Below are 22,566 nucleotides of genomic sequence, written 5' to 3'. Positions count from 1 at the left end.
GGGAAGATAGTGAAATGCACACAGATGGATGTTGGCAGTTTTCTTCCCCTTTAAAGGGCATGTGGTCCTCTTGGGCACTGTTTTAGTGTCTCATCCTTTGATCGTACCTTGACCTCTGGGTTGTCACCCGTTTGAAGTTGCTTTTACTCATACCCTCTCATTTACCATTGGCCTTTGACCTCCCGCTGCATAACATATTTGTTCATATCGGTTAGGTCTTTTAACATGGCTGGTGGTTGCAGTACAGTGTGTCTCATTTGTTATGGTCTAGTTAACACATTCATTCTGGAAGGTTGTTAGAGATAAAGGAAACATATTAGATATTCAGGCATAGATTTTTTTTAAGGCATGCAACTTCACCACTAATTCTACAATATGTTTCTCGTTTTGTTTCATGCTACTCCAGGATTCTCCTAAACGCAGAGAACAGCTTATTATGTTTCTAATTACAGCTGTGATCTTTTCGTTAAAAGATGTTCCTTTTACATCTAACTAGGCTGCCTGTCTGTCCGTCCATCCTCGCTCTGTAGAGTATGTACATGCGCAGCGGCGGCGTGCATCTGAAAGTCCACACTGATCAGCGCGGAGTGACGCCACATTCGTGACTGAGCCCTCTGCTCTCGCTTCACTTGAGCTTTGTTTCCCCCACAAGCACTGACCCGTGTCACCAGCTCCAATTGATTGCAGTGTGCGCGTTTGAGTGTCTGTGTGTGTGTGTGTGTGTGTGTGTGTGTGTGTGTGTGTGCGTGTGTGTGTGTGGGTAGCAGCTGTCATTGATCTAATAGGATGTTTCAGGTGACCAAAGTCTTGTGAACTAACTGATATCTGCTATGTTCTGTAGCATTGTGTGTGATAGCAATATAAAACTATTTCCTTTTAAGCATAACGATTCCCAAGTAATAGATTCAAAGCCTAAAGAAATGAACAAGAATTGTACGAACTGCAAACAGAACATCTATAATAATAAATCATACAGGTGGGTACTACACATTGGTGGTGGTTGAGGTGAGTTCCCCGCCGTCACTCTGAAGTGCTTTGAGTATTCACGATAAAGCGCTAAATAAATGTAATCCATTATTTTTTAATTTTATACAACAGTAAACCAAAAAATGTCAATCTTGTCAGTATAAATCCTTTTATATCCCGCATGTGAAATGTTTACAGCCACTGGTGTGTCTGTTAAAGCTGTATAAAGCAGTTATTGTTAACCGCTTGTCCCAGCCGACGGGTGTAAGCGCTTGCATTCTGGGTTCTTTATTGGATGGTGATGCTCCAGGTTAGTTTGCAGCATTCCCCATCTTTGTTTGCACACATTTTCAGCACCGTTAAAGGAATAGTTAAAGCTTTAGAGCTTTAGAGGCGTAGGTAGATTTTGAACGTTACGTTCAGAGCCAGGCCAGCTGTTTCTCCCTGTTTCCAGGCTTTGTGCTAAGCTAAGCTAACCGGCTGCTGGCTGTAGCCTTATATTTAACATATATGAAAGTGGCATCGATCTTCTCATCCAACTCTCTGCCAGAAAGCAAAGAAGCATATTTTCCAAAATGCCGAACTATTGCTTTAAGGCCAGATTTTTATTTGTACATGTTTGAACTTTTTTTTTTATCTCCAGTGCCCAGCAACGGGTATCCCACTCCCCCAGGTCAATTTTGCTTCATGCAAACTGACCTGAGGGAGGGTTGCATTGAGCCCTGGGCATTCCTGTATCCTCGTTTTGTCTGTACAAGCTGTGCACGCTTCAACAAGAGCACTTACGTCTAATTATTTTTACTCTAATTATTTTTGGTTCTGCATCCCCCCCACCCACCCACCCCCCACACACACTTTAACCTTAAGAGCTCCACAGGCAGCGACTGACAGGGGGGGGGGGTTCAGGGTGAAGCAGAGCCTTGGGCTCTCGTTCTGTCTTTTCATGTGTGGTGCCAGCGTCACTGACTCGATTATTCCTGTACTTCCTTTTCATTTCCTGTCTTGTTTTTCATTCTTTCGTCCAAATATCAACTCTAGAATTAGCCTTGAGCAAATGTTGCTTTCCCAAACAATACTAGATTTTTGAAACATGAGAAATTGAAAATAAAAACTGAATACACAAATCATAGAAAAGAAAGTATAATAATCACATACTGTCACTTCCATTTTGGGTTGTCTTTGCAAGTTAAGATGTTGATTATAATTAGATATCATTTAAAGAAAGTGGAGGCCATGCGGATCTTGACTTTTCTCATTTTAATACTATTTCCTGCTCATACTACAAAGAGCTACAATCAGCTTCAGCAAACACTTAACAGAGGGGGACAAAACATGAAATTTTCCTCCTAATGATCCTCTTAAAACATGTTCCTGGCGCTCCTTGGGGCTGTGTTTAACAATGGCTTCCATCTCAGTAGCAGGAGGGTGAGAGCGCAGCATTGTTCCCCCCCCAGGGGCACAGTGGAGCAGCTGAGGACAGATTGAGGGTATTGCTGGGGTTAGCAAGCAAGTCGCAATCTCACTGTGTATGCAGAGGACTCTTGGCATAAGAGATCCTCACCATTGTCATGGCATATAACGAGCACGCTGTTTTCTTGTGCATAATAATTCAGTTGTGTTTACACCTGGGACTTTTTTATCAGAACGCTTCATTTTAAAAAATGCTTTAACAGTACCCTGGATTCACCGCCTAGAGCCGAACGATTTTAGGAAACATCTATTCGCAATTTGCGACGTTGCAACAGTCCTGTAATTGTGTTTTGTCTTTGTGTGCTAAACAAAACAAGTTTTAACCAAACATCACAAAATGATCTTGTTTCTGCAAGAATTGAGTCCGATAAAATAATACAGTTGCTTGTTGTTGAGGTCCTCCCAGGATTCTTTTTAAAGTCAGAGAAATGTCAACGTCTGCGTCACTTGCCTAGTTTCCTATAGTAAAATTCACCAGTTAACCTCACATTTATTAGGAAATCAACATTAGTTGACATCAATCAATAATATTCAAATATTATCATGGCATTCAAAAGTGGCATTATATTTAGTGATAACAGCTGCATAGGTTATGGTAGTAATGACTGCTGGTAAGCCACATGTGACAATGTTTGATATCAGACTTATGACCTCTGAAGGTACTGTAGACAGCTCTGCACTGTAGCTGTTTGAGATTCCGAAACTGCACTGAAACCACAAATTTGATAAAGGAACAATTAATTGCTCAGCCCTAACAGCACCCATGTTGTTAACATTGCTAAATTGCTCAAGGGCATGCAGCAATACTGAGTTTAAAATGTAATTTGAATGATTAACCTCTTCTTAAAGCTGCTGCCTCTTTACACTCTGATTTTGCTCTGCCTTATTCCGGTTTTGACACCACCACTAAAAAAAGAAAAACATCCCCATAACCTATAGCCTTACCGTTTTAGTGTTAAAGCCATGAGCCGTGATAGCATTAATTAATAATTAATTGATTAATCCAGGGGGCTGATTAATTGGTATTTATTCAAATCAATTGATTTTACCATCCCACTCTTCACCTCTATGAATTATTTAATTGGCTGATATTGTGTGTCTCAAAGTGAGGTTTTAAAATAAATCAAGAACATTAACAGCAGTCAGTCATGGCCAAGTAATGAACTCATTTACAGCAAATGATGGAGCTGTTGTTTGTTTGTTTTTGGCGTTCAATAATGAAGTTGAAGAATATTTGTCATGCAGTTCTAATTGAGTTTACAGCAAACCTGACTAATGATACATTTTTGTCATTTAACTGATATGGAAAATAATATATTCTTCTTTTTAAGATGGATGAAACTTGCACTCGAATTCGAATTCATGCACTGAAAATAGTTCATTTATTGTATTAGTTGTGTTACAGTTTTTGTGAAGCAGTGTGCACATTGCCTTCAGGCATATGCAGTGATGCTTTGCTAGAAAAACAAAGGAATAAAATTAATTTAACTTGCCTATTGCGACATAAACACAGCCGATCCATTTACAGGTATTATCAGCGCACTCAGTTGGTTAATACATTTTTGTGCAGAAAGGAATAAAGGTAATTTAGGTGTCAAAATTAAGGTGACCAAGCCCCCAGGAACAGCGTTGGGCTTTGTGCTGATTATGGTGTGGTGAATTGTGGTTAGAATTGCAGGTCACATGACAATTGGGTCCAAAAAGAACCATTACAAAATAACCGCTGTAAAAACTTCACACACACAAAAATCACTCTTTATTATCACAATTTGAGCCAATAGGTCAAATAAAGTCGTATCAGTATATTATTTTTGTGCTGTTCATGAAGGACTCTAATGCACACATGGTATGAGCTAGGGCTGCAACTATCAATCATTTTCTCTCAATTAATTGTTTAGTTTATAAAATTATCAGAATATCGTTAAAGATGCCTATGATTTTTTCCTAAATGCCAAGATGATACCTTCAAATTGTTTGTTTTGTCCAACCAAGAGTTCAAAACTTAAAAATATTTAGTTTATAATGATAAAAAACAGAGAATCACAGCAAATCAACAGCAAATTTAATAAACTGGAACCAGAGAATTTTTTGCATTTTTGCATAATAAATTACTTCAATGATTAATCTATTAACATATTTGATAATAGTACTTTTTATGTATTAACTCATTTGATGTGATCATCAGATAATTCCACAGTTTTTCATGTTTATTCTTTCACAACCAATATCATTGCTTTCAATCAGATCTCTTGGCAAAGACAGCAAATCCCTCCTGATCTGTAACATGTTGGACTTTCAAAAATGATGCTTCACTCTCTGACTTTTAACTAAGTGGCAGTCCTTTGCATTAACCTGAAGTTGCTATAACTTGTTTAAAGCTGTCAAGTAAAATTCAGCCACAGAATTACCAGAACTTGCATGTGACATCTACAGATTGTGCCCATATCACATTAAACCATGGGAAACAGTAGAAAATGTAGAAGAAAAAAAAACATTAAAATCCTACAGAGTAGCATATATACTGCCATGAGTCCCAGTTTTATCAATCTGAACACCTGACTACTTCTTTAAAAACACTTTAACTCAACACCTCCTCTTCACAAAACCCAGATTAAGAGAGCTGGAGAGTGACACAAAGCCACTTATGTGACGGCCTACACCGCTGAATCACCAGTAGCGATGGAGCACCTTTTAGGTATTCCAGGCCATCATTCATGCTTGTTTGTCCAAATGTTCTTTTTTTTGCCTCTTTTTTTATTTTTTTATTTTTATGAGGACATGATGGCTACCACAGCTTTTCAAGAGATAAGCCAAAAACCTCATCGGTTCGCAGCAGCTGCAGTCACCTTACCTTTCCGGTTGCCACATAATTGTTGCTCCTTTCTCAACCGCTCATGAGGCTTTCGTTGTTGCGGTTTTCTGTCCTGCTTACGTCACACTCGCCGTGGCAGTTGAGCTTTTGGAGAAGTCGTGGCTGAAGATAGCCAACTGCGTCACATGATGAGTCTTTCACAATTCTCTGCACAGACCTGGAAAACAACACTGTGGCCACTACACACACGCACACACACACACACACACACGCACAAACACACAACAACACCCATCATTGAAGATCCATTAAGGCTATGATTAAAATGGCCCTCAATTGGCCATTACAGCTGGCCGTGCTGTCTATACTGTCCATTGTGTCATTTGCTGTGTCATGACCAGTGCAGGGAATTCAATGGCACCTGTGTCTGCTGTGCACTTCGACTGCCTTGTTCTTCTGCTGGTTTGACCTGCTGGTTGTGGTCTTTTACCACATGGCTTCACTTCAGGTTAAAAGAGTTGTTGTCACTCGCTTGAGTGAATTGAATAGAATTAGCTGTTATTGGATTATGCAGTCTAAAAAGACTATAGTGTTACAGATTCTGGTGATCACATGACAAAAGGCAAAACAAAAAAATTACCTAATGGCAACCTTCCATCCATTAACTTTTTGTCTTTCTATTCTCGGCCTGTCTGCTACTTTGAGAGAAAGCTCGGGCCTGTGCGTGACTGTTAAGCATTTGGTGCCAAAGCAAGTGGTTGTAATTTGTGGCCTTGCCGTGCCCTTGCACGGTAAACACTGACTAAGAGCTCAGGAATCTTAAGAGCTATAAAATAATTGCAGGTTACTCCCATAATGCCCAGAGTGTTCTGCTCCTTGCCTCAGCTCTGCCTCTTCTGTCTCATCCGGTTTTTTTGCACAGCCTCTACTGGTGCTATGCAAAAACGTAGTGCTTTTCCTGCTGTATCTGTTCTCCTGTTTGCTCATTGTGGTAGTTATCTAATGACAAAGAAAATAATTTAGTCCCTGAGGTGTCATAGAGGTTTAATGTTTACTATTCTGCTATAGCTGTTTGGGATGCTACAAAAAAGAGTCCGTTTTTTTTTTTATATATCGTTTTTTTTTTTTTTTTTTTTTTTATTCTGTGCAAAAGTTAAACTCGTGATTATATTGTTATTTGTAGTAATCGAGGATTTATAGAAATGGGTAGAACATTTTTCATTTTAATATGAAAATATAAATGCCCACATAAATCCCTTTTAAGATGAACATGATACAGTAAAAGTCGTCAGTATTGCTTGAGAAGATTTAAAAAGGGGTTGCTGTCCTCTTATTGCAAATACTTGTGGTGGGCTGTGAAGCCAAGACCACATTTGCCAGAGACAGTATGCTATCTGCATTGTCATAGGACTCTGGTTGACATGTTTTAATATCTCATTTTAAATCTACATTTATCACTTCCAGTACTGAAAATGTAAAGCCAATCTTCAGCTGTGTTTTGAATAAATTCAGTGTAAACCAAAGCATATCAAGATGCATTCATTTTGTGTTCATATTGCAAGTCCTGTTGCTGAGTGATGGCCTATCTGTATAGCACTGAGACATGGCATTTAGTAGGAAAGCAAGTTGCCCAAAAGACATTGTCAAGTAATTGCCAGTTTGGGCTTCACTAATGCAGTGTACCACTGAAATCTGAAAAGGCCAGCCAATGCTTCCACGCAGATAAACAATTATGTGGCTTTTAAATGGTGGATGTATTATAGCTTGGTATGCTCTTGAAGATGAATTTAAATGTCAGGCGTAACAGCTCTAAAACAGAAATAAGAAGTGACAGAGTAGAAAGTGTTAAAATATAAATTTTTATTCTCAAGATATTAATTTTTATCTTTGTATCTTTTATGTTATAAGCATGAAAAAATTGTGATTACTGATTGAGGCATTAGTTGATTATTTCCATTGGCCTGTTTCCAATCAGCAATATTATCAAATGATACCAAATATGGATAATATCTGCTCCTTGATGGCTGAGTCCAAACTGATGGCAGGAAATGCACACCCCTCTCCTGAGTTTGCTGACACAGTAAACTGAAACTCCTCTGTTGCAAGAAGTTGGATACAGTTGCAAAACAGAAGGATACAGTGGGTCAGTAGGTTGTGGGTTATTATCTAACGTAAGTGTTGCATCACTCCTTGATTTCAGGGTGAGAAGACCAGTGCTTCTCTGATTTAGGCTACTAAAAAGAAATGTATAGACACCATCAAATACTCATTATTACTATTATTGGCTGTGCTGTTTATTTATTTATTTATTTATATATATATATATATATATATATATATATATATATATATATATATATATATATATAGAGAGAGAGAGAGAGAGAGAGAGAGAGAGAGATTAATATTTAGATGAACTAAAATGATAAATACATTATCCATCCGTTGGGTATTAGAAAAAGTTAATCATTAAATAAAACCCTGTTTTTGATATATATATATATATATATATATATATATATATATATATATATATATATATATATATATATATATATATATATTTTTTTTTTTTTTGCCCATAGCCATTCAGTATATTTACATTCTTTCATTCTCTTATTGTTAGTGACGGAGTCCGTCATTCCCGCGCAGGTTTCATATTGCCTTCACATGAACAAGGGATTCACAGGAAACGATGCATGCATGTAATCCCGCCTTCCTTTTTGTAACACTTTCTCACTGTTCTCTGTTCACTCTCCCGCAGCTGTATCAGAGCTGTATTACTGCTAATACAAACTGAGCATGTCCTACTGCTGCTAGATAATAATAATAATAATAATAAAATCATTCAACTGGCGTAGAGTGGCTTTTATTGTATAGCAGTAACAGGAAACGCAATGTATTTGTTGCTGAGGTGCGAACTGACAGTGTTTTATTTAACATTTAAGCATTAATCTCGCTGTTATCCCCAATAACCACAGGTATCTCCAAATCAACCAGGACTGAAATCTTAAGGGTATTAACTTTTAAAGTATCATGAATATTTAATTTAAAAAGCCAGTGGGTTTTTGTTTGTTAATGTAAAAGGCACAGTGCATAATAATTATCAGGGGGTTAGCTAAGCAGCTAATTGTTACCCATATTCCATACCAAACTAAGAACAGTTCCTTTTAACGCAGTCTGGCATCATTAGGTAAGAAACACAATCCAAGCATTTTACCAATTCCCCAGCTGGTAGTCTCACACACAGTTTAGAAGCTAAAAAAGATGCTCCATTGACATCAAGATGAGTTATCAAGAATTTCTAGGATTTTTCTACAAGGGCAAAATTTGTCCTTACAAACTAGGTCTTTGCTGATTTGTTCCTTTTGTAAAAGTTAGCACCTTGAAGTTCACCTTGAAGTACCCACAATCTAAAGTGTGTTAGCCATAATTAGAAAGCAGGGCATTGAGATTGAATGTACCTGTGGTTTATTGATTAAAGCCTGTAATTGTAGGTAATTGAGGCTCCTTGTTGGAGGTCCAGAACCTTGTATCGGATTTGTCCTGTTCACGAGCTCTATGGATTTGAGAGCCCTGCTGTGATTACTGCCAGGTGGTTTAACATCTGGTACTCCACAGCTTTCAGCCTTCTGAGAAAATGTCACACAATGAGAAAGTTAAAGAGAGTCTGGATGAAGTTGCTCCTGCTAATAGTAACATGCTTTCATCTCGCTCGTTTCAGACTGTCACGAAGAAAGTACACAGTCATACGGTGGCCATAGTTCCAAAATCAAAGAACACCTGTGTGCTAGCGTGTAAACAAATGTTTGGGGGTAACAGTCACAGATGCACGCAGTACAATGTTTTTAATCATTAATGCATGCGACGGATCTCTGAGGCCTCTCTGACAAGCACCTGTTGTAGTGAGAAAGTATGTACATTAGTTAGGAAAGCAAGATATTTCAATGAGTGATGCTCAAAGACTTGCACGTAGGTGTATGTATGTGTGTGTGTGTGTGTGTGTGTGTGTGTGTGTGTGTGTGTGTGTGTGTGTGTGTGTGTGTGTGTGTACTTGCTACATAGTGAGGCCCAAAACATGTTTTTTTACCTACAGAGTGAGGACAATCTTGGAAAGTGAGGACATTTTGGCCGGTCCTCACAACCAAGGGCTGTTTGAAGGTTAAGACTTGGTTTTAAGGGTTAGGTTAGAATTAGGTTAGGGTTAAGGTTAGGCATTTAGTTGTGATGGTTAAGGTTAGGGTAAGGGGCTAGGGAATGCATTATGTCAATGACGGTCTTCACAAAGATAGAAGTACAAGGGTGTGTGTGTGTGTGTCTGTGTGTGTGTGTTACCAGGGCCCCCACTTAATTGCATCACCCAAAAGCAGATCCCTGTCTCAACTGACATTTATGACGTGCAAGAGGGATCTGTGACCTTCAAACTGCTAATCATGGGGAATGCACCTGAGTGAGCAGGAGATTTGCAGCTGCAGTCTGGAAGAGTTGATAGGTACATGTCAGTTTCTTGTTCTTTATTCTATGAAGAATGAATGCATGGTTATGATTGGTGTCATCCATTTTGACCAAACATTACCAATACTATAGGATATTATTATATTCAGAAAATGAGCAAGAAACGCTCAGTTTTATTAAACCATATGAAGGTCCTGCACGAAGGCACTTTAAATGATCACACGGGTGTTGTAAATTAAAGTCTAAGCGTTCTGTGTGTAGGGTGGACATTGGGATTCGGTCTAAGAAAACATTATGAGAGAAGGGTGTAGTTCTCTGGAAATGTCCCCATTGCAGATAAAAGTCGAAATAAGGAGTTGTTTCAGTCCTGATCTTGTGTTACTGTAATATCATCCAGTAAACCGCACTGTACAAATAATCATACTGATTGGAATTGTGTACAAAAGTCACGAAGAGTGAGCGGTCATTATAAATTACTGCACAGTATTTCTCCAGCAAATCGCCTGGAATAGATATGACTGAGCATGTAGACAGCTGAATATACTGTAACCTTCGTCTACATTCTAAAAGTAGAAAGCACATGGAAACCAGAAAGTACTTTATCCATGTTCTTGTAAATATCAATTTGTGGTTAGTGATGCCCACACCCTGAAACACCCAGAGAACCAAATGTCAATATTTGAACTTGATCTTTGGGTTATGACATAACCATTACTGTGCTACTGCAGTAGCACCCTGCTGCTGGCTCAACTTGTTTTTAGTTCCTGAGAAGGTGCCTATGGCAATATCTAAAGGCAACAAGATATTTATTTATTTATTTTTTAATCAATTTATTTGAATTTGTAAAGGACATTAAACATATTAATGTAATATTAAACATTAATGTTGCCATTTCATGTATTGAACCAGAGTTAGCTTAAAGCTATTGTACATTTGCACCCCCTTGGTAGGTCACATTCAAAACATATACACAATGAATTAGAACACTAAACAAACAGGACAGGACACACAGTACTAAAAATACAGCTGTGTATCACTTATGCCATATCAACAAGCAGTGTGAAGCGTGTGTGGGCATGTGCAGGCTGTGCTTGATGCATATCTCCCTCACTCTCCTGTTTTGTTGCACCTGCCAGGGCAGGGCACCTTAGGCAGGGACGTCAGGCAGGACTTGAAATAAAGCGGCAGGGTTACAAGCTTAAGCTGCTGTAGCTAGCTTGGCTAAGCAGGCTAACAATAGCATTCCACTAGTAGACAATTACACACATTTTCATAACAAACTTTATTTCACCTGCAACTTTACTGTTACCCGTTATCACTGCTCTTGGATTGCCAAATTGCCATGCAGCATCCCTCCTATGCTGCTGCTTATTTTCGTTCACCGTGTAGTTATGGAAATAAGATATGCAATACTTCCTGAAGTACAGGTCACCTCAGACATTTTGACTTCTCAAACACAGGTGTAACTAACTACATTAATAATGGCTGCATTCCATTTAGGTGTGCCATTATTCAGGGCCCTGGTATTGTGCATGCTTGCTTAAAGGTACCCTGTGGAGTTTTTGACCACTAGTAGTGCTATAGAGCAATGCTTTTATCAGTGGGTCCTCGTTTTGTTTGTTCTCACACGCTCATACAAGGATGCACATGTAAACATGTTTACACCCATGAACAACAAAGGCATGTTTCAGCTTTTACTAGAACGTCCTGCTAGCACAAATGGACAAGAGCCATATTTGAGTAACATTATTTGTTACACCTCTGCTTTCTGATATCAAGTCCAAATGTCCATCATGACAAAGGGCTATTGGTTGGACATTGCAGAAGCTTGCTGTTTTGCAGGTCAAAGTCCAACAAAGGTGACCTTTGACTTTCAAATCTGCTTGAGCAGGCCAGAGCTCACACCAAAACCAAAAGCACATTCTTGAATTTGTCAGTGCTGTATGCTTCAATGCAAGTGAATGATTGGTGCTAATACATATTGTCCACCCAATTTCAACCTGAGCAGAGGTCTAATTAAGATGAATAGCTGGAAACACCTGTGCAGATGTGCAGGGCATCTGAATTGACTTTTTATTAAGATAAATCATGTGTCGTGTTGATTTTATTCATTTTATGGAAGTGCTTGAAGTTTATGCATTCAGGACATATAATAAAGGTCAGAGGGTTTGGTTATTTGTTTGGAAACAGGTGGAAATTACTTTGTGTGTCGCACGTCCTCACCTCCGTCAGTGCACTTCCATCCACCGACCCATCACTTGCGGCTACAACCCTGGTGCTACATTGACAGACAGGTTGTCAGAAAGGTCATGGCCCGAGGTGGAGGAATCAGGCATTCTCCATCATTCCTTGTTGTGACACATGACTAGTGGCACCAGAGCCTCGACGCATGATGAGGTGGTTAGCAACAACGGAAAACGTGAGATCCTTGACCTTTTATTTCTTTTCTTTTCTTTTCGCTTTATGACAGCTCCTATCTTCTCGCCTGCTTTTTCTTTTCTCCTCCATGTTTTTCTATTTCCCATTTTAGTTTTCTTTTTATACAGCGTTTCCATACTAAGTGCACCTAAGTGCACTCACATCCCCATTGATTATGACACACATTTGGCCTATTAAGTCTTGCTGTATCATATCATAACTAGGTGTACCATATGTAGTGACTAATGCCACAGAATGCCTCTGATGTTGGTGAATTGATAATTGTTTGCGCAAGATAAACAACATATTACTCACTGTAACTGAGTAATCTCTTGCCTCATGATGTCATGCCAGACATGCAGTCAGGGAACATATTTACTCAGTATGTCTCATCTCAATGGTAATGACACTTGAGGCCATTTGTTTTTATTTGATTATTTTTTAACTATCTTTTTTTTTTTTTTTTTTAATATGTTGGTGTTTTGTTAATTTTTTTTATGTTTGTTTTCTCAGTGTCTCATGTACATATGCTGGAAATATACAGTGTGTGAGTGTAGCATTTCTTGCCCTTTAATTTAGACCAACACAGTTTTTTATCTTTATTTAAGAAGTGGTTCCATTTTTCCCTGCCTGTTGAAACAAAAGCCCTCCTGCCTTTTACTGATGTTCTTTACATCCCCATGAGTACATACAAATAAAGAACTCACCTTCTATATCAGGAAATGATGAAATGTCCCATGCCTGTCAGAAGACATGTAACTTTGGAAGCCTCCGTCACCTCCTTGAAGTGTGGAAGTAAATAGCAAAAGATTATTTAAGGAGATGCACCTCAGCATCCTCTGTGGAGTAGGGGAATGAAAGAGAAATCACAGCCTTAGGAGGGGTGGTTAGAGAGCACGGAGCTCAAATCCACTCCCTAATGCTCCAGTGACCCCAATATGACTCCCCGATACCAAAGGTCATGCCCACCTCCTGTGTAACTCGGCAAATATGCAATCCACAATCACCCCCCCCATAACCACCCACACTGCGTCTCCAAACGAACATTCCCACCCACCTGCTCGTACCCCCAGCTGAGCATCAGAGGTTTCCAGCATTACAGTCTCAGGAGAACATCTCCCCTGTTCTTCCTCCATCCCCACACTTCTCCACGCCTCCATGGAATTACTTCTATCTGGCCTACTTTCCACCCTCACTCTATATCACCTTATACACTATCTATATGTTGTTTTTCTGTAACACCTCCAAATGTTCTTCTTCCTAATCCTTTGTTTGTTTTTGTCACTTCAACCCCGATGTTATTCAGCTTTCATTAAACTCTCAATTCCTTGTCCTTCTGTGCACCTTATTCTGCCTTCTGTAGGCGTCTTATTAACACATTGGTGGCTTCCGGGTGAAATTGTGTCCCTATATGTTGCCTGTCTGTGCTCATTTGTGAGTCTTGGCCTTTGCTTACCCTTGGCTTACCAATGACTTCAGAAAGCCCTACAATAAAGAAGAATCAGACTTTTTCCGCCCAAATGTTCCGTCTACTTCTTCCTTTTCATTTTTCCAAAGCAATGTACAGAAGCTTTAATGAAGGCATCATAGCTAATAGTCTCAAAGTAGCAGAATCTGAAAGCAAGTTATATTCTCAAATAGATGGAGTACAACATCAAACATTCAATTTTCCATCCATCCCAGGGCTCTCCAGTGCAATCATTTTGCTGCATATGCGAGTGAAAATGAGTATGTGAAAAATGATTTGCATGTATTGGTGCGAGTGATTCCAGCGAGTTCTGACACCGAGGTTGAATAAATGGATTCGCTAAGCTCTGATGCTAACGAATCTGTTGTTGAAACTTTTATCTTTGTTCTTTCTGATTAGCAAAGATCAATGTACAAAATATTTAGATAGCAACTTCTCATTGTCAGCCAAAACAAAATGTTGCTGTTGTCAGGTTTGTGTACTCTCTGTAAGCCGGTGTCTGTATTGGACCAAAGATTTTTTATCAAGTAAAGGCATCACTCTGTAACGCCACTGTACAATCGCAAGTGGAGGAGAGGTTTTGTAGTTCCCACACCAACAGAGTGATACTTCAGGAGCTATAGGTAGAGTCAGTCAGGAGTTGTAGGAATGCTCACCCAACTTTTGGCACGCCTTACTGCACATTGATAATTATTTTTTACTGTGTATACTCAGCATCTTTGTCACAATTTGTGTTTCAGGATGGATTATACCACATTTTTAATGTAAAAAAAAAAGAGATGCATTCATGTTATTTCTTAATAAAAAAATGGTGCCCCTAAATTTCCGTAAGGGCCCCTAAAACTAAATGTAAGTGTAGAGCCCTGCATCATACATTTTTAAACAAATGTATGTTGCAATATTTTATATTACATGGTTTTAACCAGTACATTTGTGAGCAAGACTGCTAAGATACTCAATCAATCAATCAATCAATAATCGATCTTCTAGGGCTAACTATAATGAGGGTTCTGTGTGTGGAATATTTTGTCTTATAGCTCCCACATGGTATCGCAGATTACAGTTGTGTGTTATGTGCTGCAGTTTATGCAGTTAATGTTGATTTTTAAATTCATAAATGCAAATGATTTTAGAATAGTACATTCAAATGGAGAACCTTTTCAAGCTAAAGGAACAATATCCTTCTCTTCTCATACAGCATGACCGATAGGCAGAGTGTGTGCATATTGAAATGCATGTCAGCAGTAGCCCTGTATATTGGATGGTTTGTCCTGAGTGCTGAGACGAATCCTCATGAAAAATGTCATTTCTTTCACAAGCCAAATGATTTGTGATTTCAGTAAATGCCTTTCTTTTATGGGTATTTAGGTCCAATGTCCCATTGGTCCCAAATAGGGTGGTTCAAATGACCGGAATAGTCTCATTAATGGTGCAGTAGGACAAAAACACCCTGCAACACTGTCAGTGAAGCAATATTAATGCAATTACAATTATCACCCCCAGAAAATGCCACAATAACCAAACCAGTGTGTTAAGCCCTCTGCTCAAAGTCTAGCGTTGGCTTAAAGTTTGCAGTTAGCAGTAATGTTTTATATCAGTCAGATCAGATAAGGAGGAAAACGACTCTACTGTATTGATTGTGCAATTAAGCCCTTTTGTAAATTTGAGATTTAAGATCTAAAGATTATACACATGATACTGTCTCCACAAAGTCTAGAAGTCAGATGGCACTTGACTTATTGGTCACTCTGTATTGTGTCATCAGTATGAACATACTACATGCATTCATTCATTTCTTGAAACACACAGGCATGCAGTTATCCACATGCAAACACATACTGTACTTGAGTCACCCTTGTGGCTTCGAGCCCTAGCATCACACACAGTACAGCGGAGGCCAGATCACTGCAGTGACATGCTATCAGTGACACACTATCAGTGACATTTGGCTACAGTCACACATATGACTCGCGTTTCAGTGAAATAACGATCAGCTTGGTGTCTCAGTGGCATATATATATTGGTCATCTACCAGTTATTGTCACAAAGAATGTAAAGATTTTGGCTAGTGGCCCAGCTCCTGAGAAAGAAGAATATCTGAAAAGAAAAGTAGAAGACATACATGAAAAAACAATCATGTGTTAGTTCCCCTTTAATGTTTTCAAACTTAGAGTAATTGGCATTATTGCAGTAGGATGTCTACATACATTTTAGGATCTTCTGCTCTTTGATTCTATGCATTTTCTGTCTCACCTCAGATGACTTGTATTGACTGTACTGTTGACCCAGCTGGTTGTATTAACCTATAGTTTACCCATGGTTATGACTCAGTAATAGGTGTCTCTCATTCAGTCTCATTTCCAAGCAGTGGATGTGAAGCGCGTGGGATTTCGGGGTGGAGACACCACTGGTTAAGTCTTTTGCAACACTGCACTTGTGACTTGTTTTCAGTTGTTACAGCTTATTTTATCTCTTTTATACTGGATTAGAGTGATTTATTGAAATGTCACGGTAAAGATCACACCAAAACTGAAAAAGCTTGACCGTATAATTGTAACTGCCCTTAGTGTTGGTGAATTGCAGCCACTGTTTTTGCATCAAAGTTACTGTTTTGCTTCTTATACCATTACTTTTACTAACAGTTGATTTGGAGCATTATTTTCACTGCGGTACAATTTTAAAGGCATGCTCAATATTGGAAACACAGCTGCTAACATTTTCTTTGAATGCTCTTGTGGACACCACACAACACTCCATTGCCCAAAGCCAAAATCTGAATTAAGAAGATTATATTATAGAATTCAGTTTTACGCTATAATGTGTTTCACCCTACAGACAGTACCAACCAATAAACTTGGGAACATTCTGGAAACTGATTCAGGACAGATTACCATTTGTCGCCACACCCATCGTACTAAAAGACTTGTATGCTCCACAGACAGAGGCACACACACAAGTGTATTCACATTCTTTAGTTTGCAAACACACCCCATGCACAAAGCTTTTGTGACTGTGGCAACAGGGCAGTGTTTGGGTGTGTTTGGGTCATATTCTACCGACGTGGTTCCAGGTGGAGCATGTGTGCTCTGTAATCTCTCACCTATTGTCCTCATGTTAAAATTAAGCCTTGGCACAGGGTACAACTATGTGGCGACACAAAATTGCCTGGTTAATCATCTACAATGCCTGTCTTACATCAGCCTGAGTTACAGCATGAGCTGAGAGTTTGTTGGAAAGGAGAGTTGGAGAAAGAGAGGGACAGACATGGGATAGGGCAGATATTTCCGAAGAGGACGTTAGGACATGCGTGCCAGTTGGGTTGTGCTTGCGCTTACATGTTCTGTATTTTGAGGTGGGGGCAGCAGGATCATCATGGCCCCTGGAGTACACCACATTTCTGCTCATCCCCTCCCCACAAGCAGCAGCACCACATCATTAGGAACAATATCCTCAACCCTCTTTCTCAATCAGAACATTTCACGTCATGCAATGAGACATTTTGGCAGCTGCCACCTTGACCCTGTGCTTCTCGCCCTCAGGGTGTGATGGCGTAAGTCTCTGTGTCAGCCTTTTCATAGGTTTGACAAACACATAAGTCAGTATGTCAGACATTAATTCACTATATTCTGTTAAAGGACTCAAAGTATTATTTAACATATCGTACTTGTCAATGCTTTTCAATTCTGCCCTGTTCAAGGCTTTTGACATTGAACATAGAAGATACATTTTTGTGCTGCTATGTGATGATTGTCAACATTTCTTACAGGGGACATTGAAATTTATATGGAGAATAATGGAGAATGACAGCAATTTCCAGCAAGTGAATGAATTAAAACTTCAGAATAGAGCCCCTGTAGTATAAATTGTGCACATTTATTTGCCAACACTTTATTTTACTTGACTTTTGCATACACCTGAATAGCTGATACATACAGAGCTGAATTGCAGGACGTTCTGCAATATAACCTTAAATGAAGAATTATTTTAGCACTTACTAAGATATTCTTAGTAATAATGATTATTACACAGTGTTTTAACCAGGTAAAATCAGGTTTTCTTTAAAAGATTCCCAGGGATGCACCGAAATCAACAAGCTGGTGACTGACAGCAGATCGTGCAGCACTTTAATGCTTTTAATGTGTATATTTATCTTCTCTGGTGTCACAAAGAGCTCACAAAGAAATAAGTAATTTTAAGCATTATTAGTATTATTAGACTGCAAATCTGGGATTGCTATGTCACACACTTTTAAATTAACTGAATGGACTGCCAAAGTACATGGAGTAGGATACAAGCACAACAGAATTGCTTTAAAAAAGTTTTTATTGCTTTTGACTGTCTGATTGATCAGGGAAAATCCCGATGCTGACGCGCATACATTTTACCATAGTTACCAAATGATTTACACAAATATATGCATCGCTTATACAGATCACTTCCTGAACAGTTCACGATCAGCATATGGATTTATTAGTTGGTTAGCCTTTGAATTCTTGCTAAAATCACATCTACAGTACTATCGAAATTCTTGTGGTTGGTCCGTTTGCTTTCACACCACAAACTAACCGCACCAGAGTCCACTTGGAAGCTGACCGAGACCCTCCTTTTCAAGCGGTCTCTGTCTGGTTATTTGGTCCGCATCAGGGTTCAATCGACAGCTTTCACACTAGCCGAAAAGAACCGCATTAACCGGGCAAACGCACCAGGGTTTGTTTTAGCGGAACCAAACAGGTTTGGTGTGAAAGCACCCTATGTTAGCCTTGATCAAGTGAAGAACCAGCGTTCCTCAAAATGTCCAACCTGAATTGCAGCCGCTGCCTTGTACTTATTGTATTGTGTCCAGCAAAGGTACAGGGGCACTCAAAGCTGCTCGCCTAGAAGCTGGACATGTCCTTGCACAACAACCCTGCTGTCAGTCAAGCCGCCCCGTTACGATGGGCATGACATTTAAAGTTGGGCGAAGAAGGCAGACAAAGTGCCCTTACCTCCTCCGTACTAGCCCTGCAGTAGCGCCCCGTGTGTAGCGTTTGTGGATGAGTGTGTTTGTGTGTGTTGTGACTTTGGCCAGACTTGGTCTGGCATAAGGACAGCTGTCACATCTCCAACCTGTCACATGCGACACAGAGGAGATGCCAGAGGCCGGGGCATCAGGAGACAGAAGGACGGACACAAGGAAAAGTGTCTGTACGTTTGTGTGTATGTCGGTGTTCATGCGCCCATGTGTCTGAAAGAGTAAGGAGGATGGAAGACGTAGGGTGGTGGCCACGTGAAAGGGTTTGACTCGGAGGCACCCTCTAACCTTGATGTCCACGCACACACGTGTGCACACTTTTCACTCGCTTTCTTAAATCCAGCCCTTCAGCATTTGAGTCACATCCCCCCCGGTGCTTGTAGTAAATACTGTTTTAACGTCCAACCACCACCCCTGCAGGACGCCCTCCTTGTCTTGCAGTCCTCTGACCCAGGCCATTTCAGTGCTCATTACTTACCAATGAAGAAGTCTCTTCATTAAGGCCCTGCCTGTGGCCTGTGGAGCAAAGGCTATTTTTTTTTTTTTTTTTTTTTTTAAATGTTCCTTCTCTAATAACTCTTTACATAAGCAAGCAGCAGTTGCCCTCAAGTGTATTTGTTTAAAAGGGCTTAAGCTGTGTGTATGTGAGCACAGAAACATTAATGGCCATTTAGGGGCTTTTACTTCATTACAGAGGGAAGAACTCTTCTGTTTCAATTTAAGTAATGGTTTCAAGGCAGGCAGGTTAAAAGGTCAACTTTTGTTCTCATTAAGTTATCTTTTCACAACTTCCTGTATAGATTTGCAAAGTTTTGGGAGAAGAAAATCACAAGAGTTTTCAAATGCCTCTAAATTACCACCAAACTGCAAGGACACCCCCTCAGCACACTGTGTATTCCATAACCAAAACCAGCTGTCAAGTAAATCATTTGTATTGCCCCTCTACACTTTAATTTACTTTAAACATCCTACTTAAGAAGCATGAAGAAAGAAATTCTCCCGAAAATGGCAGCAGTGCACAAGCTTCAGAGACAAACATCTTTGTTTCGCTCTCAGTAGTCATGAAAAGGCTACAATATTTAAAAATATATTTTAAAAGCAAGTTATACTTTCTCTATTCGCACATCATACAGCTGCATTGCCTTGTCTGATCGCAGCAATTAGACAGTCCTAAGGGTCACAAACGACTTAAATCCAGCTTGCATCTGCTCACACAATGTACAGAAATGTATAAATCCCTTGCATTGGCTACACAGCATCGTAATGCTGATGACGACAACAAAGATTTCCTCTGCTGCAGCATCACATTTGCGTTCACTTATAGAGAGACAAGGAAAGACATTGTCTCTGCGTCTTTTTCTCTGAGACTTTATTGAAACACTGAACAATTTTATCACCCGCATTTCCAGTGTCATTGCCATGAAATTTTGTGCAGACATTCATGGTCTCAGAGGAAGAGGCCTGGATGACATTTGTGGCTCTGAATGAAATGTCTAAACAGCGATTGGATGGTTTGGTACACACATTCATGCCCCCTCAGGATGAATTGTTATAACTTTGGTGATCACTTTAGTGACTTTTCCTCTTGAGCATTCATCAGGTCAAAATTTTAATTTGTCCAGTATTTTGGTTTATGATGAAACACCTTCAAAACTATCGACATTCCCATCAGCCTTAGCTGTACTTGGTGTTTAGTGCTAATTAGCAAATGGTAGCATGCTAATGCCAGCTAAGATGGTGAACATGGTAAACATTATAGATGGTGAACATCAGCATGTTAGAATGCTGATGTTAGCATTTAGCTCAAAGCACCACTTTGTGACTGTATTATGCCTAAGTATAGTCTCGCAGAGCCGTTAGCGTGGCTGTAGACTCGTGTTCTTGTTTAGTGAATATTAATTTTAAGCTTATATACTGGAAGAGATTACTGGTGATACTTAACTAAACAAGGCAAAAAAACTATTTTTGTCTATATAGCTTCAGCTCCCATGCAGAGCACATTAATTTAGAATGGCAATAGCTGAAAGTTAAAGGGTCCGCCTTTAGTTTTTGTTTGTTTGTTTCTCTGATGCAATATGACTTGTGACAGCTCTTCGCTGTCTGCTGGGACAAGATGAGTCTGAATCATTCCACAAAAAGGCTCTCCCTTCAACGGTGCCCATAGTCTGACTGAATCGACGGATGGCCCGCTGCAGCCCACACAGAGCTGCCCCGTGTTCTTCTTCTGGCCCTCTCACCTTCCTGTTGGTTCTCATCTGTCTGTTTACTCTGTCCCAGTCCGAAGGAAGCATCCATTAAATCACCTTTAACGATGACAACGGGACTTGACAGCTACAAACTGGAGCAAAACAATCTTTTCCCAAACCCCACGCCCACCCTTGCCCGACGTCTCCGCGGCTGTTCCTGTCTGTCCCATATCGTCAGCGGCAGAAGCTGCAAGCGCTGCTGTGAGACAGAGAGCAGTTCTTGTTTACTGATGCACACTATATTGATGTGAGCTGATTCCATCAGGCGACACTTTTGGATGCCACACACCCCGCTGTCTTTCATTGCCTCCCTTCTACTTCTTATGTCTTAACCCCCTAATGTATCTGCCACGACAAGGCAGACTGTATGATAGTCAGCAGAGCTGCAGTCATTGTTGTGACTGTTGATATCTGCGTGTGCTACAATATAAATGTGCTGTAGCTTCAAGAACTGCTCATTAATGACCCTTATATTTGCATTCCATGTTACATACTTAAGAAAAGATGTTTGCCATACCCCTGGGGATGCAACTAACTAAAATGTTTAACGATTTTATTGTTTTTTGGTTAATTTATTAGCTTTTTTTCATTAATTAAACACAATGGTCAAAATCATTAGATTACATGCAAAAAAAAAAAAAAATTAATTCCACTCCACTTGGAGAGAAAATGTTCAGTGAAGGAATTTCTTTTTCCACCCACTCAGCCATGTTTTTTTCTCAAAGCAATGGTCAGTTTGGTTTTGTGATCAGCAGACCAAAGCGTGTGTAATTAGTTAATAAGCCTGATCACGTTTGAGGCTGCCTTGCTGCAAACTGGTTGTGCTGTGCCTCTGTCCGTCATGTATGGTGGTTACATTTCCTCTCACCACGGCGGGCAGCGATTATAACAAATGGATGAGTTCAAACCATCTGTAAGACATTTGATTAACACTGCAGAGCCTCTGTCGGGAGAGAGGGAGCCCAGAATGGTACTTGATGTGGAATTGCACTAATGACAGTGCCTGAGAAGTAGCCATGCTCTAGGAAAAAACATCACAGAATGAGAAATTAGAACCTTGGAGAGACAGACGAGGTTTGTAGCGAGCAGCTCCGGGTGGCCTCTGCATCCATCTCACACATGATTTGATTGGTGCTCGCAGTCATCAGCTCAGCCTCATAGTGCAGCTGTTGAAGCTAATGTGGCATGAAACAAAGCAGATGTTTCTTCTGGTGTCTTTCCTCTTCTCCATCTCCTTCAATATTTTGGGACTGACTTGCACACTTGTTGTACACACATAGAAGTGTATGATCCCCAGAGTTGTACTATTAAGGTTCAACTTTAACAATTTGAAATGATAAAAGTTATAAATAACTTAATGTTTAAGAACTCACGTTGACTCCCCAATTGCTACAGCAAAACAAAAAAGTTCTGCAACATAGATAGAGCTTATTTTTTGGATAAGTGACTACCTGGAAAAATTGGAACCAAATCTAGAACCTAAAGGGATCAGTGTGCTTCAAACAAAGTGCTTGTGAAATTCTTGAACAGTGTCTGAATCGCCCTCCCCCAACACCAATGGTGGATATGGTGTTTGGCTGCATCCAGCAATATTTCTACCTTTCAAAAGTTGACAATTTCAACAAGCACGTCCACTTCACACAGTCATTAGCCTAATGTGAGAAGTTGAAAAACTAGGCAGGATTGAAACTTCCCAACACTATGAATACCTTTAAGGAGA

At 39.7% G+C, this 22,566-nt stretch overlaps 1 protein-coding gene and 1 long non-coding RNA gene across 4 annotated transcripts in view; one reads left to right on the top strand and one right to left on the bottom strand.

Annotated features, from left to right (window-relative positions):
* The window catches only part of babam2 (BRISC and BRCA1 A complex member 2), an 86,089-nt gene that overhangs the window by 34,793 nt on the left and 28,730 nt on the right, over nt 1–22,566 (top strand). The window lies entirely within an intron of this gene.
* On the bottom strand, nt 2,033–13,209 carry LOC122861479. Of its 2 annotated transcripts, none has more exons than XR_006374492.1 (3): nt 12,829–13,209; nt 5,288–5,487; nt 2,033–2,436 (listed from the first exon to the last, which is right to left on the bottom strand). It is a non-coding gene; the product is annotated as an uncharacterized LOC122861479 (long non-coding RNA). The 2 variants fall into 2 exon arrangements; XR_006374491.1 differs by lacking the exon at nt 12,829–13,209 and adding an exon at nt 5,670–6,548.

The sequence above is a fragment of the Siniperca chuatsi genome, linkage group LG15, assembly GCF_020085105.1.
Source record: "Siniperca chuatsi isolate FFG_IHB_CAS linkage group LG15, ASM2008510v1, whole genome shotgun sequence".
Taxonomy (NCBI): Eukaryota; Metazoa; Chordata; class Actinopteri; order Centrarchiformes; family Sinipercidae; genus Siniperca; species Siniperca chuatsi.
Note: the sequence above shows the minus strand (reverse complement) of the source record. Positions and strands in the feature narration are given on the sequence as shown.